The sequence below is a fragment of the Pyrus communis genome, chromosome 5 (assembly GCF_041283825.1).
Source record: "Pyrus communis isolate YQ-2024b chromosome 5, ASM4128382v1, whole genome shotgun sequence".
NCBI lineage: Eukaryota > Viridiplantae > Streptophyta > Magnoliopsida > Rosales > Rosaceae > Pyrus > Pyrus communis.
This window is the reverse complement of record NC_142569.1, coordinates 33,832,501-33,848,640: the sequence shown is the minus strand read 5'-3', so window position 1 is coordinate 33,848,640 and position 16,140 is coordinate 33,832,501. Positions and strand designations below refer to the sequence as shown.

Here is a 16,140-nt window from a genome sequence, read left to right as displayed (position 1 = left end):
GACTAAAAACAAAATATCATAGACCAACCATACATAAACATGCAGCAAAAAGAAAAAAAAATGTCGGAAAAACTGACCTTTAATTGTGATTCTAACGAAAACAGTGAGGTTGATTGAACCTACAGATCATGCGCAACCCTCTCCTAAAACCAAAGCAAACGCAAGATAAGCTAAAAATAAATAACTTCATTCAATAAATTCACAAAATTAACTCCAAATCACTAAATTAGCCTCTTGAATTCGGCTAGAGATCTCATCAGGAAGCCCAACATTTTTTTAGAATATCATTAGCATTCTCACCTGTCATTTTCAATGTGAATTTCACACTTGCTTTCGACTCTAGCATTGTCAACCACTTTTGTTCCAAATCTTGTATTCCAGTAACGGGTCCCAACATCTTGCAATTTAATAAAGGAGCATTGTAAGATTGTAGAGATGCATAGAACAGATAAAGCTAATGACAGAGAGCTAAGCTAATTCACCTCTTCCAAAAGTCCATGTCTCCACCCAAGCCTAAACATCCCAACATTGCCCCGATAAGCATGTTGTCCTGACCTGCAAGATTTATAAAGAAGAAGCAGAGAAATTGATGCATAACCACAGATTAAAAATTGCAGACAGAATAAAAGGAACAAATTGAAAACACTAAAAAGAAACAGCCAACTGACATCAGAAACCTTTACCTGTGCTTCCCTTTTACATGCTGCTATAGTGTTTATTTTTCCTTTTCGATTTAGAAATCTGCAATTCTGCTATAGAAAATGAGAGAATTGAATTACATATATTTTAGAATGACATTCCACCCCCTCCTGCCAATATCCTTTTAGAATGACATTCCTACCCATTTGCAAAACAAATTACAAACAAATCATAAGAGTATCTTCATTCAGAAAACCTGACTTCTAAACATGTCAATGTCCAAAATTCTCCCATTTTCAACATGCATTTTTCAAGAAGAGACATACACTGGCACACATACAATGAAAATCATATGAAAAAAAAGAGCCAAGAAATCACATAAAAGTATCAATCTTTGAAATTTTATTTTCCTTTCCCCCATCACAGCCAAAAAATAAAGGGTAAGTCTACAAATATCAATTTTCATGCCACAAATTTGTGATACATTACAATCTAAAATCAAACACATACATCATGCATACACATACATCAGAGGAAAGGAAGCAAATATTTTCAACAAACGCGATGTAATTCCTTACCTGAGAAAGGTTTGGCCCGGTGATGTGTACTATCCAAACTTTGCACATCCAGAAAGTGAAAAATATGACCTACCAAGGAAATCAGAGCATGCATGTGTTAGGTTTATCATTTGTCTGTCAAACTGTGCAGTAGAGACCAAAATCAAAGATATTGGTGTGTTTTACCTTTGAATTTTCCAGTTTCCAAACTGATTTGCAGTGGCGGACTGCATACGAAGTTGCAGGCCTCCTTGATTTTCTTTTGCTTAGCAGGAGAAAATGAGGCTCTGGGTTTATTGGGGAGATGATCGAAGCCTATGGAAAACTTATACAACTACAAAATGGAAAATTTAAGAATAACAAACAGTATTAGGCATAAAAACAGACTAAAATGTAGAATCAATCCAGAAACTGGTAATGCCTTATTCAAGGGTTAAAAGGGGAGTTAAACTGATTGAAATACAAATAGACACTACTCGTGACATGATTAGGGCTAACGAATATGATCAATCATTCTAACATTCTTCCTAGGTTATCCAATCTAGATGACGAAAATGGCTAATTTTGTTGACCAATTAACCGGATTAGCTAACACTTCCTAAAGAGATATTCTTCATGCTTCACATCTCTTAACTGGACCTGTAATAGAATTCTAGCATAGTATCCCAAATGGTATTGAATTGGATGACGAAAATGTCGAACTTCTAAATAGCTCATCGTATACTTGTGATTTGTGAATGAAGGTTTTGGATTGTTTTGTATTCATGAATAACGATCATATGCTTGATAATTATCATGCTAAGAAATTACCAATCACATATTTAAAATCTAGGCACAAAAGTTTTAGAAAGATAAATAAAAAATCCATATAACTAAATAGGCTTTGAATATGCTATCAGGGCACATGATTATATACCTAAAAATGGCAACGAACCAGCTTCTTCCTCCCACGACCCAACTTTCTGAAATTTCAAAAGAAAATAAATCCATTAGCAATTGAGAGAAATTTGACATATATACAAATAAAAAAGCAGAGGAGCAGAAGGTTCAAATCCTAATTTCAGAAGCATGTTACCTAGGAACATAACATACTAAGCAGCAAACTCTAAGCAAAGTTAACTTGTTTAGGGTAATAACAGATTATTCATTAAAAGAAATCCTTTTTCGTAGACATGTAACTATAATATTAACAACGATCACAAATACGAATGAAATGTTTACTTTGTTTGAATTAATCCAAAAGACACGATTTTATCATGTCAGACATGCTAATGAAAACCGCTTTTAAAGAAGTCAAAATGAAATGCAATCAACTATAAATCCGTGATCAATGTGAACTGAAAAATGAGTAAACCTAGTGACATGCAGGACAGAGACCTAATACTGTTAAATACACTGCAGAAAGTCCGAAAAAAATCTTGTTGCAGGCACAAATCAGTTAAAGAGTTCAAAGATAAGCAAGCTTGCTTAGAAGAGAATTATCTTTACACCCCGAGTACAAAACAAAAGCAAACCAGAATTGTTTTGCTTCTTCAAGCAGTACATAGAAATGCATTTAAGTTAGACCAAATCCAGATTAAAGCAAGTGTTCCAGCAAAAGGATTCTAAAAGATCACCTCAAACCTGATTTCATCATAAACATTATTAATATGACTATAGAATGGAGAAATAATAATACATACTATTGCATTGCCAATGGCTGACGTATTTGATATTAACAGATCTTGGTATCTTTGAACAGATTTGCAGCTTGCTTGTAAGAGTTTTTGTCCAATGACAATACTTTCTGTAATGAGAACCATATAAATCCACAGAAACTAAAATCAAGAAACGACAACATAAACAAAAAAATAAATTCAAAGAGTAAATAGAAGTACAGTTTATAAACTAAACTTTACAAACAAAATGACATTTACAATAAGAAAGAACAAAACAATAAACTCGATCACAATCGAAAGGGGGCAAAGAGTGGCAACCTTGCACAATTCCATATAAGAATACAAACTAAAGGTCATATATCAAACAACTTTGAAATTGAAACATAATATAAAAGTATTTCTTGTACATGCAACCAACAGGCCTCTAGAAAATTAAAGATAAATTGAAAATCAATTGTTCGTATCGAGATGTTCGATCAAATTGAAGAAAATTCACAGCAAAATGGAAATGAAAATATCAACTCACTGAAAGCCCACAAAAAAAAAACCCAAAAAAACAAAAAAAAGAAAAGAAGAAGAAAACTGACCTTAAAACAAAGAACAATACACAGAACAGAGAGATGCATCCCCAAAATGAGAGAAAATGACAGAAAACGAAACAAATAAAGGAACCCCCACAACTTGACCTAACAGTGCAACAAAATCCGGAAATAATTCACAGCAAAAGGGCTGAAATGATGACAATCTATGCTAACAGTAATGAATCCAATAAAAAATGGAACTTAGCTTTCGAAATCCAGCCACTCATCCGACACGCAAAAGGGAGAATAGAGAGAGAGAGAGATCGAAGTACCGTTAGTTAAAGAGTGGACGGCGTCGGTTCTCAGAGCACAATAATCCCTGAAGATCTCTTCCGCTGTTGGCGGACTCGAGCCCATCTCCCTGCTCCTCTCCTTCATCTCACCGAAGCTCTCGAGTTACAGAAATGGAGGGCAGTTTGTGTGGTTTTGGTTTTAGGAAGCAGGAGCCGATGCTATTCCAGAGATGGTGTTGTGGCTGCTAGGGTTTGAGTAGGAGCGAGTGAGGAAGAGTGAGAGATGGGAGGAGAGCGCACGCTTCTAACCCAGCAATCCATGCCAAACCAAACGGACAAAATTACCCTCCCAACCCAGCCCCATCTGCGTGGTATTGTTGTAAATAGCATGAAATCGAGTGGTTCCGTGCTAAACCATACGGACAAAATCACCCTCTGAACTTCTGAGAATTACCCTCCCAATCCAGCCTAATTTGGCTGGCATTTTTGTAAATAGAGTGAAATCGAGTGGCATTTTCTTGACTGTAGCCCAATGAACAGTCAATTCCTCCTTAGTTTTAGAATAGATAATTATTATAGGGTTTAATTATTGGGTGGGTTTATTGATAAATTCTAATTTTATTGTTAATTTTATCTTGTACTTGATGGTAATTATGCAATAGGGTAAATGACAATTCATAACTAAAATTTAAGTTGAGTGTAGAGAGGTTATATGAATTCAAATAAAATTTCCCAATTTTACCTCACTCCTTCTCCCTCTCTCTCATATATTCAACTAGTTAAATCTCTCAAGTATCAAGATTGACAGAAGCATCTGCAGAATTTTAGAGGGGAAGAAAATGTTGAAACCTAGCTCGACATCTTCTATGGCTACGCAAAGAGAGAGAATACAGAAGAACAATACTAATTCATTGACTGTTATGCTTTCCTTACAATTTGCTATTTGTAGGATATTTCCAACTAACTAACTAACTAACTAACTAACTAACTCTCACACATCTACCATGCATTTGTCACTGCAAGATTATGCCACCTAGCAAGTATCCTAACAATACCCCCTTGAAACACAACTTGTACAATGAAAGAACACAAATAGTACAACACAACAGAAGAAAGAAAAAAAACAGCACAATATTTCAACACTACAACAAGAAAATCACAAATTGGCAACTTCAGGGAACTTAAGCTTCAACTCTTGATATAATTCCCAAGTAGCATCTTTTTTCGAGTGGTTTTTCCATTGAACCAATACTTCAATAGCAGTTGCATGACCTCTTTTGATCAACCTTCTGTCCAAAATAGCTATAAGAACATCTTGAAGGATGCCAACATTTGTTATCACAGGTAATGGTGTAGTAGTTTGTACATTTGTGCCTAAATGTTTCTTCAAAAAAGAAACATGGAACACAAGATATAATTTGGATTGCTCTAGAAGTTGCAGTTTGTATGCCACCGGTCCCACTTTAGCTAGAATTTGGAAAGGACCATAAAATCGAGGTTGGAGTTTATGAAGGAATGTGAAGCCAAAGACTTGTGTTGGTAAGGTACCAACCTTAAATAAACCCAATCACCAACTTCAAAAACCCTCTCAGTCCGATGCTTATCAGCTTGTATTCATATTCTACATTGAGCAGCTTTCAGGTTACTTTTGAGTAGTGAGAGGACCTTGACCCCTTTTTTTCAAACTTCAGAGGGCATTTCGACCAATAAGCCATTTTCTTATGAGAAAAGAACTTCCTGTTTTTTTCTTCCTTGAATAGGAAGCAATTCCTGTCATCCTTTTGAAATTTCTAAAAAATGTCAGTCCAAGTCTTAAAGTTGATTTAAACCTCCCTTAAGCTTTGTGTTCTATCTCAACCCTTGATGTATTAATGCTTCCTTTCTACTTGATTAAATGGATTGTTACGAGTTATGGAGCTAAGAAAGCGAGTCTCAAATTTTGTGCTAGGACTAATCTGCAAACATTTCCAAAATAACTACTTTGAAAATAATCAATAACTGTGACTTGAGAACAAAAACATTAGCGGGCTAAAAATATTGTCAGGAATCTAAGCATTCTATACACATCGATAAATTTCCCTATAGTTCGGTTCTACAAGGGGTAGCGGAAAAAATTAAGTCAGTTTGATCCTTGTGCTAATAATGAAAGAAATACCGAAATTGTTGTACATGTACACTAATAATGAGAGGGTAAATATTTACATTTAAGCAAAAGAAATCTCAAACATGAAATAGAACCACCCTACTCCCACCACATTGCACAAACATCGCGTATGTTGCTGTTAATTCATCATTCATGTCTCCTTGTCGTTTTGTATACATGGGCACTAAAACATCAGATGTACATGAAAATATAAGCGTACTCAACAAGTAAAACCTGTAGAATTCGTAATGCAACAAATTAGTTGTCTCCCCTTCAACCGAAACTTGGAGCAAAAAACACAATTCAAATGCTTTATTTTAATAGTTGTTTTAGTTTAAATCTAGACCATTGGATCATAGTCCATGTGGCAGCTCTCTCTTGTATCTAGCTTAAGTGATAGATTAAGACAAGTGGCATCATCTCATAAGGTGATAGCAATTAAGGGCTGAGATTGTATTTTAGTTTGATGAGTGAAGGATCTCCCTTCCTTTTCCATGTATAACGGTAACAAACCACTCATGCTTTGTGTGAGGAATTCCAAAAATTAATTTCATCATCATTCTCTACAATTCTCTGTCACTCTCTGGTATTTTTCCAGATTTGTACCAAGTCTCCATCAAAGTATATCGAACTCACACACACACAATTACATGGCCTCAAAGCCAGGTTTCATCGTCCAAACTAGGTGTGAAATCTGTGAGTGCAATTGAGCTACATTTTAAGCTTAAATTGAATCTGGAAACTGTGATTTCTTGAATCCAAGTCTAACATGGCTAAATCAAGTACTGTTGAGCTTAGAGCTCCCATTTTCAATGGAGATAACTACGAATTTTGGAGGATTCTCATGACGACTATACTGAAATTGTATGGTCTCTGGGAGTTGGTTGATGAGATGAAGAAGGAGACGATGGAGGAGGTGTCTTTCAGTGAAATCTTGATGAGAGATGCTCAAGCACTTGGATAATCCAGTGAGCTGTCTCGAATCAGATCTTCCCCAGAAACTTGAATGAAGAAACGTCCAAAGGAGCTTGGGATGTCTTGAAAGGTGAATTCTGAGGAGATAAACAAGTAAGAAGTGTAAAATTGTAACGGTTGCGTAGAGATTTTGAGTATACTCGTATGAAGGATAATGAATCTTTATCTGTGTATCTCACTAGATTATTTGATATCATCAATCAAATGAAAAGTTAAGGAGAAAAACTATCTAGGGAGAGAATTGTGCAGAAATTACTAATTAGCCTTCCAAAAACATAAGATGCAATCTGTTATGTGATTGAGCATTCTAAAGATCTCAAAAATCTTGAGGTCCAAGAAGTTGTTGCTCCACTCAAGGGATTTGAGCAAAGGCTTGATTTACATGCTGAAACCTCTACTGAGAAAGCATTTGCAAGCTTAAATGTTGCAACTAAGGGTTCTAAAAGTGGTGGATTCTCTGGAAATCAAAAATTCCAAAAGAATTGGAAGCCAAGAGGGAAAGGTTGGGATCACAAGCCTAACTTTATCCACAGACAAAATAATGCTCAGAGAAATTGGGATCACATGCCTAATTATACTCAAAAGCAAAATAGCATTTAGGGAGATTGCAAATGGTGTAACAGGTTTCACTATGGGAAGTGTTGGTATGAAGGTAAACCAAAATGCACAGGTTGTGGCAAACCAGGTTGTGCTGTGAAAGATTGCCATGAGAATAAAGCAGTGCAAAAGGTTAATTATGCAAGGAAAATGGGAGAAACAAAATCTTCATTCTATGCTTGCAATGCAGTGACTGATGTGAAATTAACAATTCTTGGTATGTTAACAGTGGTTGTAGTAACCACATGACAAGTAATGAGAGGTTATTAGTCAATATCCAAAGAAATTTGACTTCTAAAGTGAAGATGGGGACTGGAGAAATTGTTCAGTAGCTAGAAAGGGAACTCTGGTAATAGAGACCAAATTGGGAAGAAAACACATACAAGAAATGAAGCTTGTTCCTGGACTTGAAGAGAATCTTCTCAGTGTTGGACAGATGATTGAGCATGGCTATTACTTAGTGTTTGGAGAAAATGTAGTGAACATTTTTTATGACTAGTCCCTTGACAATTTGGTAGTTAGAGTGCAGTTGACAAGTAACAGGTGTTTTCCTTTTACAATGATACCTGCAAATCAACTTGCACTAAGGGCAAGGGTCACACATTACCCTCAGATTTGGCATAAAAGGTCAGGGCACTTGAATGAGAGAAGTCTCAAAATGCTTGAAGAACAAGAGATGGTGCATGGATTGCCCCACTTGGAAATGTCCATAAATGTATGTGAGCGTTGCATGATGGGAAAACAACATAGGGATTCATTTCCCTCTGAATCAACTTGGAAAGCCAAGAATCCATTGGAATTAATCCACACAAACATTTGTGGTCCAATGCAAGTTGAATCTCACTCTGGAAATAAGTATTTCTTGTTATTCATAGATAACTGCACTAGAATGACATGGGTGTATTTTCTGAGATATAAGTCTGATGCATTTGAGTGTTTTAAGAAGTTCAAGGTAATGACTGAATTACAATGTGGCTATAAGGTGAAGTGTCTAAAAAGTGATAGAGGGGGAAAATTCCTTTTTGCAAAATTTGACAAGTATTGCAGTAAGCTAGGAATTCAAAGACAATTGACTAAGGCTTACACACAGTGCAGAAAAAGAAGGCTAGATTGGTGGCTAAAAGCTATTCACATAACCCTGGAATTGACTACAATGAAACCTTTGCCCTAGTAGCAAGGTTGGTTACCATAAGAACTTTGATTGCACTTGCTACACAGAAGAAATGGAGTTTGTATCAACTGGATGTGAAGTCCGCATTTCTCAATAGAGTGTTGAAGGAAGAAGTGTATGTTGAGCAACCATAAGGTTTTGTGAATGAGAATGAGGAGACTAAGGTGTATAAACTAAACAAGGCATTATATGGATTGAAACAGGCACCAAGGGCCTGGTATGATGAGATTGATGCCTATTTCAACAGTGCAGGTTTCAAGAAGAGCTCAAGTGAAGCAACCTTGTATGTTAAAACAAGGGAGGATTCAGGTATCATTATTGTCTTCTTATATGTAAATGATATTGTATACACTGGCAGCAGTCCACAAATGCTTGAAGAATTTAAAAGTGACATGAAGAAGCACCATGAGATGACAGATTTGCGTTTGCTACACCATTTTCTTGGAATGGGGGTACTACAAATTGAGAAAAGCATCTTTATACCCCAAAAGAAGTATGCACATAAGTTAATTGAGAAGTTTGGGTTAAAAGACTGCAAAATTGTGGCTACTCCACTTGTAGTGAATGAAAAATTAAGCAAGATTGATGGAAGTGAAGCTGCAAATGAAGGAGAATAAAGACAACTTGTGGAGAGCTTACTCTATATAACAGCAACTAAACCTGATATAACGTTTGCAACGAGTCTGTTGGCAAGGTTCATGCATAATCCTACCAAGAAACACAGGGGAACATCAAAGAGGGTGCTGAGATACATTCAAGGGACAATTGATTTTGGAGTTAACTTTGAGAAGGGGAAGGCAACTACCCTAATTGGTTGATGTAATAGTGACTGGGTAGGTAATGAAGATGATATGAGGAGTACTTCAGGGTATGCATTTACACTGGGATCTGGTGTGTTCTCATGGGCATCGATCAAGCAAAGCACAGTGGCACTGTCCACATCAGAAGCAGAATATGTAAGTGCTGCAGAAGCTACTTCTCAAGCAAAATGGCTGAGATTTGTGCTCGAAGATTTTGGAGAGGAACAAGTTGAAGGAATTCATATTATGTGTGATAATACATCAGCCATTGCTATGGCAAAGAATCATGTCTTTCACCAAAAGACAAGACACATCAGTAGAAAATTTCATTTTATCCGAGAAGCAATTCAAGCAAAGAGATTGAACTAGTGTATTGCAAAAATAAGGAGCAAATTGCAGACATCCTTACTAAAGTCTTGTCTAAAGATCGATTTGCTTACCTAAGGGAGCTTCTGGGAGTTAAATCGGCTAAAGGGTTAGAGGGGAGTGTTGATGTGTAACCCCTTCAGCCGAAACTTGGAGCCAAATAAACAATTCAAATGATTTATTTTAATAGTTGTTTTAGTTTAAATCTAGACCATTGGATCATAGTCTATGTGGCAGCTCTCTGTTGTATCTAGCTTAAGTGATAGATTAAAACAAGTGACATCATCTCATAGGGTGATAACAATTAAGGGCTGAGATTGTATTCCGTTTAATGAGTGAAGGATCTCCTTTCCTCTTCCACGTATAACGGTAACAAACCACTCATGCATTGTGTGAGGAATTCTAGAATTTAATTCCATTATCATTCTCTGCATTCTCTATCACTCTCTGGTATTTTTCCAGATTTGTACCAAGTCTCCATTGAAGCATATCCAATTCACACACACACACTAACAGTCTCTGTTGCTTATGTTGATGTTGTATCAAGTGGAATAGATTTGACAAGTGGGAGGAATTAACCGAAATAGGATTGTCAGGGAAGGGGCATTAGTTAAGGTTTACAAAGGAAATGTTTAAGAGGGCTGATAGGATCGGTAGTCTGTGTAATCCTTTTACCATAGGGTTTGCAACTACAGTGGATTGTTTGCAACACAATTTAACTTCATGGGCAGTGCTGCGAGGATATGAGTTAGTCCAGGTATATAAGCATAAGTCTATCATGGCCATAGAGGCAAGGCAACTATACCTTTCGGAACTGAAAGAAGTTTGTTATGATCATTGGACTCGTTTGTGTGCACCCAAACCTTGTGAAGAGGCAATGGCGAAGGAAGCTGCAAGAATTCTTAAAAGGTGAAATGCCTCTTCCTCTGTTGCCAGCAAGAAAACCAAGGGTGCCTTCGGCCTGTCTTTCCTGATGACTCTGAAGAAATCCTGTTTGGCTATGGTGTTTAGCCAAGTCTTGAACTTGATGATGTACACTATCTGACTCCGAAAATCCACTTTGGCAAGGTCTAGTAGCTCATACAAGTAACCTCAAAATTTATGAGTAGGTTTTTCAGTGCAGTTTGTAACAGAGGCTAAGAGATTGTTATTGATGGAATCTTGTGGAATCCCTCGAGAGTGTGTTTTAAAAGGCATGATTTTCCTTATGATTGGCACCGTCTCGAGCATTATCATTATCCATGGGCACCTTCTATGTTCACCAACATAGAAGAAAGTGTTAATGAGTTTAAAATCAGAAGTGCACAATTGATACGGGTTTCCGATTTTCGTATGAAAGTGAAGCCTAAGTAGCATTTGAAACATGAAATCATTGTACTTCTTTTTTAGGATATATATACAGTCATCAAGAGCAGGGTATTCATGGCCCTTCTACATAACCTAAATAGGATTGACAATTTGACATGTTCTCAGATTCTCTAACATAATGCATAACGATTTATGGGTTTGTTTGGTTTGTGGAAAAGGGCCTTAGGAAGTTAACTTACCAATAGTAACTATTAATCTTCAGACATATTTTCATTTTGCACACCATAAATTGCTGTTTAAGCTCATGAGATTGAGTCTTTTCACTAAGAGGGCAAAGCAGACAATATATATAAGACGAGCACATGAGACAAGGAGATCATCAACAAGTATGAGATAAATCGATAGTCTTACATTCATAAGTTTATGGTGCCCGCATGGCCAACTAAGAAAAATGTAGAGATTCAAAGAAGCCCAAAAAAATGTATTGAACGTCTGCTATTATATAGGTGCAACTAGGATATCGATGATGACTTACTAACAATTAGCCTGCCTTCTGCCTTTTGTGGATTTGTTCTATGTGGTCAAAGCTACCACTTTCACGTCCACTTAGAGCCACCTCGTCACAATATTTATGTGTTCGCTTCAAAATTTTTAGTGTTCGGGTAAGCTTTTCCAAATCTTGCTCGTACACCAAACGGGCCCCACACTTCTTCACTACATTTAAGCCTGGTTTACGTTCATAATCATAAAACGTTGTGAATGAAATATGCTCAGCTTGACATAGTTTGGAAGGCAAATAAAATAGCCACAGGTGTTTTGACACAAGACTACCCATTTTACAGCGCTGACTCATAACATTGAGAAAACAGGGTAAAACTCCGATCTGGAATTCATCATATTGGCGAAGAGTATAAGGACAAATAAGGGCAGCTGGATTTGCTAAGTTTTGCTTAGGATCTTCAAAAACAACACAAAACGCAATCCCCAACCAGTTGTTGCATGATGGTAGTGGTAGCTCCACATTCACTGAATGCCCCACACTTTGATTGCTGAACCACTCTGGAATTTCACTTCCAGGGCTTACAATATGTGTGAACTTTTTGTCATAACTTGGATAGGGTCCCTGTAACATACGTACTAATATTTAGAAAGAGACAGAGATAGATAAATATATGTATATATATTAATCCAGCCTTCATCTTGAACCAATGTAATGCAATTCACAGAACTGAAAGTAAAATCATACAAATCGGCGAAATAGCTGCTCAACTTGGATGGATCACACAACCTTTTTAAGGAAGTACAGTTGTCTACATCTACATGTAATTTGATATTTGATGGAAGATGTGGCAATACTTGAAGGTTTTTGGACCTCTCCAACCTAAGAAACTGAAGCTTAAAAAGGCCTCTAATCCTTTCGGGAAGGCTGACGAAATTGTTTCCACCGATGTACAATTTTTTCAAAGCGGACAAGCAGCCAATATCATCGGGGATATCTCCCTCACAGAGATTACAGTCTCTTTGGTCCAATTCTATCAAAGAGCATAAACCACTTATAGAAGACAACACCAAACCCCAACAAGGAAGATCAGGACAAGCAAAGAAGGCCCCACCCTTCCCTTGATCTAGCATTCGATTCTGCTCCTTCAACTTCTAGATATTCGAGATTTTTCATACCAACAAGTGGCTCTTTCATAGTGATTCCTAAATAAATTGTCTTTAAGTACTCCATGTCCCCTGGGAATCGGTCAAGTTTTGAGCATCTAGTCACATTGAGACATCTAAAAGACTTCAAATTACAAATCGAACTAGGAAGATTCAAGAGATTTTTGCAACTCCTTAGATCCAATTCAGTAAGGCCTACCAAATGTTCAATTGATGAAGGTATTGTCTCAATTACAGTCCCACCTACATGAAGTTGGGACAAATTCTTCATCTACTCCCCAAAATCTGGAATCTTTTTCACATTTGAGCAGTAAGAAAGATCGAAGGATTCAAGAGAATCAATTTCTTCCTTACTTAGGAGTCTATTAATGCTTTCGCAGCCATGAAGACACAAAACTTTAAGTCTATTAAGGATTGCAATAGACAGGTGTATCTCAACTAAATTCTTACAACCCCAAAGATACAACTTCTCAAGATTTAGAAGACCACTGAAATCTGGGGTGCTCATCAATTTATAGGAGAAGGTAAGATCAATATATTTCAAGTTGGGCAAATCCTGCACAGCACTGATAAAGTTAGAAAACATTCTGTAAAATAACATTTATTCTATAGTACTATTCTTACCTTTTTTCCCTCCCAAAGCCGAACGATTTTGCTACTAGGCATCTTAAGCTCAGTAAGAAAACAGGGGTGAAAGCTTATTGGAAGAAATTTGGAAGGATACCAACTCCAATGCATAACTCTCAAGGAACATGGAAGAAACTTGGGGCATGATGAAATGATCAAATTATCGAATTCCAGAAACCTTAGTCCATGCATCGTAGAGAAGGTTTCACAATTCCATTGGCGTACTTCAATTTTGGGCTGGGGCAAGCGTAAGGATATGGCTTCAATTGCTCTCATCCCCTAACCATTAAGAATAAGGGAAAAATTAATTCATTAAGTCTAATATTATACTAAAGGAAATCATATCTTTGTACGAACTTGGTAATTTTACAGACATCCTTACCGTATTACTCATGAAAACATGAAAAATATCATTGGGAAGCCACAACCTACTGCGTAGACCAGGATCTTCAGACTCTTGACCAACAATTGTCCATGCCATTTCTTGTATCAAATCATGCATCCCTATCTTGTTTTCGTAATCCTTGTCTACGAGGGATCTCTTAATTAGCATATATATCATAATACAACTAGAAATTCCAAAAGAACTGTCTAGTATTCGTATTACTTCCGTGATGCACTTCCCTTTGTGGAAACATGCAACATCGAGAAAAATTCTCTTCTCCATCGCCTTTAGTCCGTCATAACTGATTTTGAGTGAATTGAAAACTGTTAGCTTAGTAATTTTATGAAGATTATCCAACTCACTCTTCCATGAATCTTGACCTCTCGTGTGCAAAAAAGAACCCAACGTTTTAAGAGCTAATGGAAGGCCCTTGGCATATTTTAGGAAATGCTCAGAGAGTTCCCAAAAATCTTCCTCGGGTTGTTCTTTTCAGAAGGCATTGAGACTAAAGAGCTCAAGAGCTTCAACATAATTCAGTCCCTGCATCTTATATAATGTTGATATACCATGTTGGACGAGCAAACATTCATTCCTAGTTGTAATAATAATTCTACTTCCCATACCAAACCAACCTCGATTTCCAGCCAATACTTCTAGTTGGTTTAATTGATCCACATCATCAAGTACAAGAAGAACCTTCTTATTGCACAAGCACTTCTTAGTGAAAATGCTTCCGCACTCTTCATCCCAAATTTCTGCAATCTTTTCCCTTAAGATCGGGAAAAGAAGTTTCTTTTGAAGACCAACTAGAGTATGATCTCTTGCACAAACCTCTCTAACATTGTCAAGAAAACAGTGAACTTCAAAATGATGGAAAAGGTTATCAAAAGTTAGCTTAGCAAGGGTTGTCTTGCCTATCCCACCCATCCATGTTACCCCAATAAAGCGAACCTCATTTGCATCATGAGCTAATAGCAAACTCAGTTGCTCAAGTGTAGAGTCAGTTCCGACCAACCTCCACGAGCAATCTGATATCGTGAATGGAGCTTGCATTTTCCTCCAAACACATTTAAGGATGTCTTCAATCAGCTCTCTTTCACACCTGGAAGGAAGAAAAGTAGAACAACCAAACAGGGATTATAAGCAGCAATCAAGTATGACTTAAATAAGACATGGGGAAGTCGTTCATGCATGCTTACTTAAAGTTCCTCAAATGCAACCCAAAAAGTTTGGACACTAGTTTTAGATCAGCTTTCCACTGGGTCACCTTCGTTTTGTCTTCAGTACTAATGAACTTTTTGTCATGCTCAGGAAAGGCTTCGGCAAAGGACCCCCTTTGATTTCCTACGTCAGAGGGGTTCACATCATAAAAGACTGGGAGAATTGAGTTGGTGGCTTTCATGCATTGAACAATATTTGTAAGTTCGTCCAAGCACCATTTGGAAGAAGCATAGTTTGGCGAGAGAACAACGGTTGCCGTATGTGATTCTTTAATCGCACATGGGAGCCCTGTTGAGAATCAATGTCAAGCCCAAAACCATAAGTAATCCACAACCCAATCTAAAGTCCAAGTCCATATCTAGTTTGATGATGTAATTGCTTACAATTGCAAAGTTAGGTAAGGTTGTGTGGAAGACAACATAATTAGGTGCAATTAATGTGTTTTGTGTGGTAATTGGAAATCTTAGTTTAATTAAGTGTGTGGTGTAGCTTTCATTTGGTTTGCTATAAATACCCAAGTCCCCAAGCATTGTAAATCATCCAAGGAAAAACAAAGCCTAGAGCTAAATAAGAAAAGCTTTGCTAATTAGTTTGTTTTGTGAGCTTTCTTTAAGAGTGCTCTATTTTCTTCTTCTTGGGATCATTAGAGTTATCTTGGATACTCTTCTTATTCAACAATTGGTATCAGAGCCAAGTCGGTCAGGGATCGTTCTTGGTAGAGCATTGGTTGTAAAGTCTCTTGAAATTCCGAGTATGCTCTGTGGTTGCAGTTTTGACTGATCTTCCACATCAGAAAAGATTTCTTGAGATTATTGCTGGGGTTATCACAAACCTTGAGAGGGAGCTTCTTTGTGTCGAGAGTAGTGTATTACTCTGCACGGTAGTCACTCAAGCTTGTTCGGTGTAGTCAAAGTCTTGCCGATACGATGGGTGATCTTCAAGTTGTTGGAGGAATCAAGAAGCTCAACAACCAAAACTATAACACGTGGGCAACGTGTATAGAGTCTTACCTTCAAGGTCAAGACTTGTGGGAGGTTGTCGGTGGTAGTGAAGTTACACAACCGGCAGCGGAAGATGCTAACGGCGTCTTGCGGAAGTGGAAAATTAAAGCAGGCAAATCAATGTTTGCCTTAAAGACCACAATAGAAGAAGAAATGTTGGAGCACATTCGGGATGCTAAAACGCCAAAGGAAGCATGGGACACTTTTGTTACA

At 37.2% G+C, this 16,140-nt stretch overlaps 2 long non-coding RNA genes and 1 pseudogene across 2 annotated transcripts; all 3 read right to left on the bottom strand.

Moving 5' to 3' along the window:
• Positions 1-105: 105 nt before the first annotated feature.
• Positions 106-558, bottom strand: LOC148697202 (uncharacterized). The gene is made up of 3 exons (XR_015963184.1): positions 483-558; positions 301-397; positions 106-143 (listed from the first exon to the last, which is right to left on the bottom strand). It is a non-coding gene; the product is annotated as an uncharacterized LOC148697202 (long non-coding RNA).
• Positions 559-771: 213 nt separating this feature from the next.
• Positions 772-2,925, bottom strand: LOC148697201 (uncharacterized). Its single transcript, XR_015963183.1, has 5 exons — positions 2,879-2,925; positions 2,113-2,158; positions 1,383-1,530; positions 1,218-1,286; positions 772-837 (listed from the first exon to the last, which is right to left on the bottom strand). It is a non-coding gene; the product is annotated as an uncharacterized LOC148697201 (long non-coding RNA).
• An 8,644-nt stretch (positions 2,926-11,569) lies between these two features.
• LOC148697200 (TMV resistance protein N-like) overlaps positions 11,570-16,140 on the bottom strand; it is a 7,918-nt pseudogene continuing 3,347 nt past the window's right edge.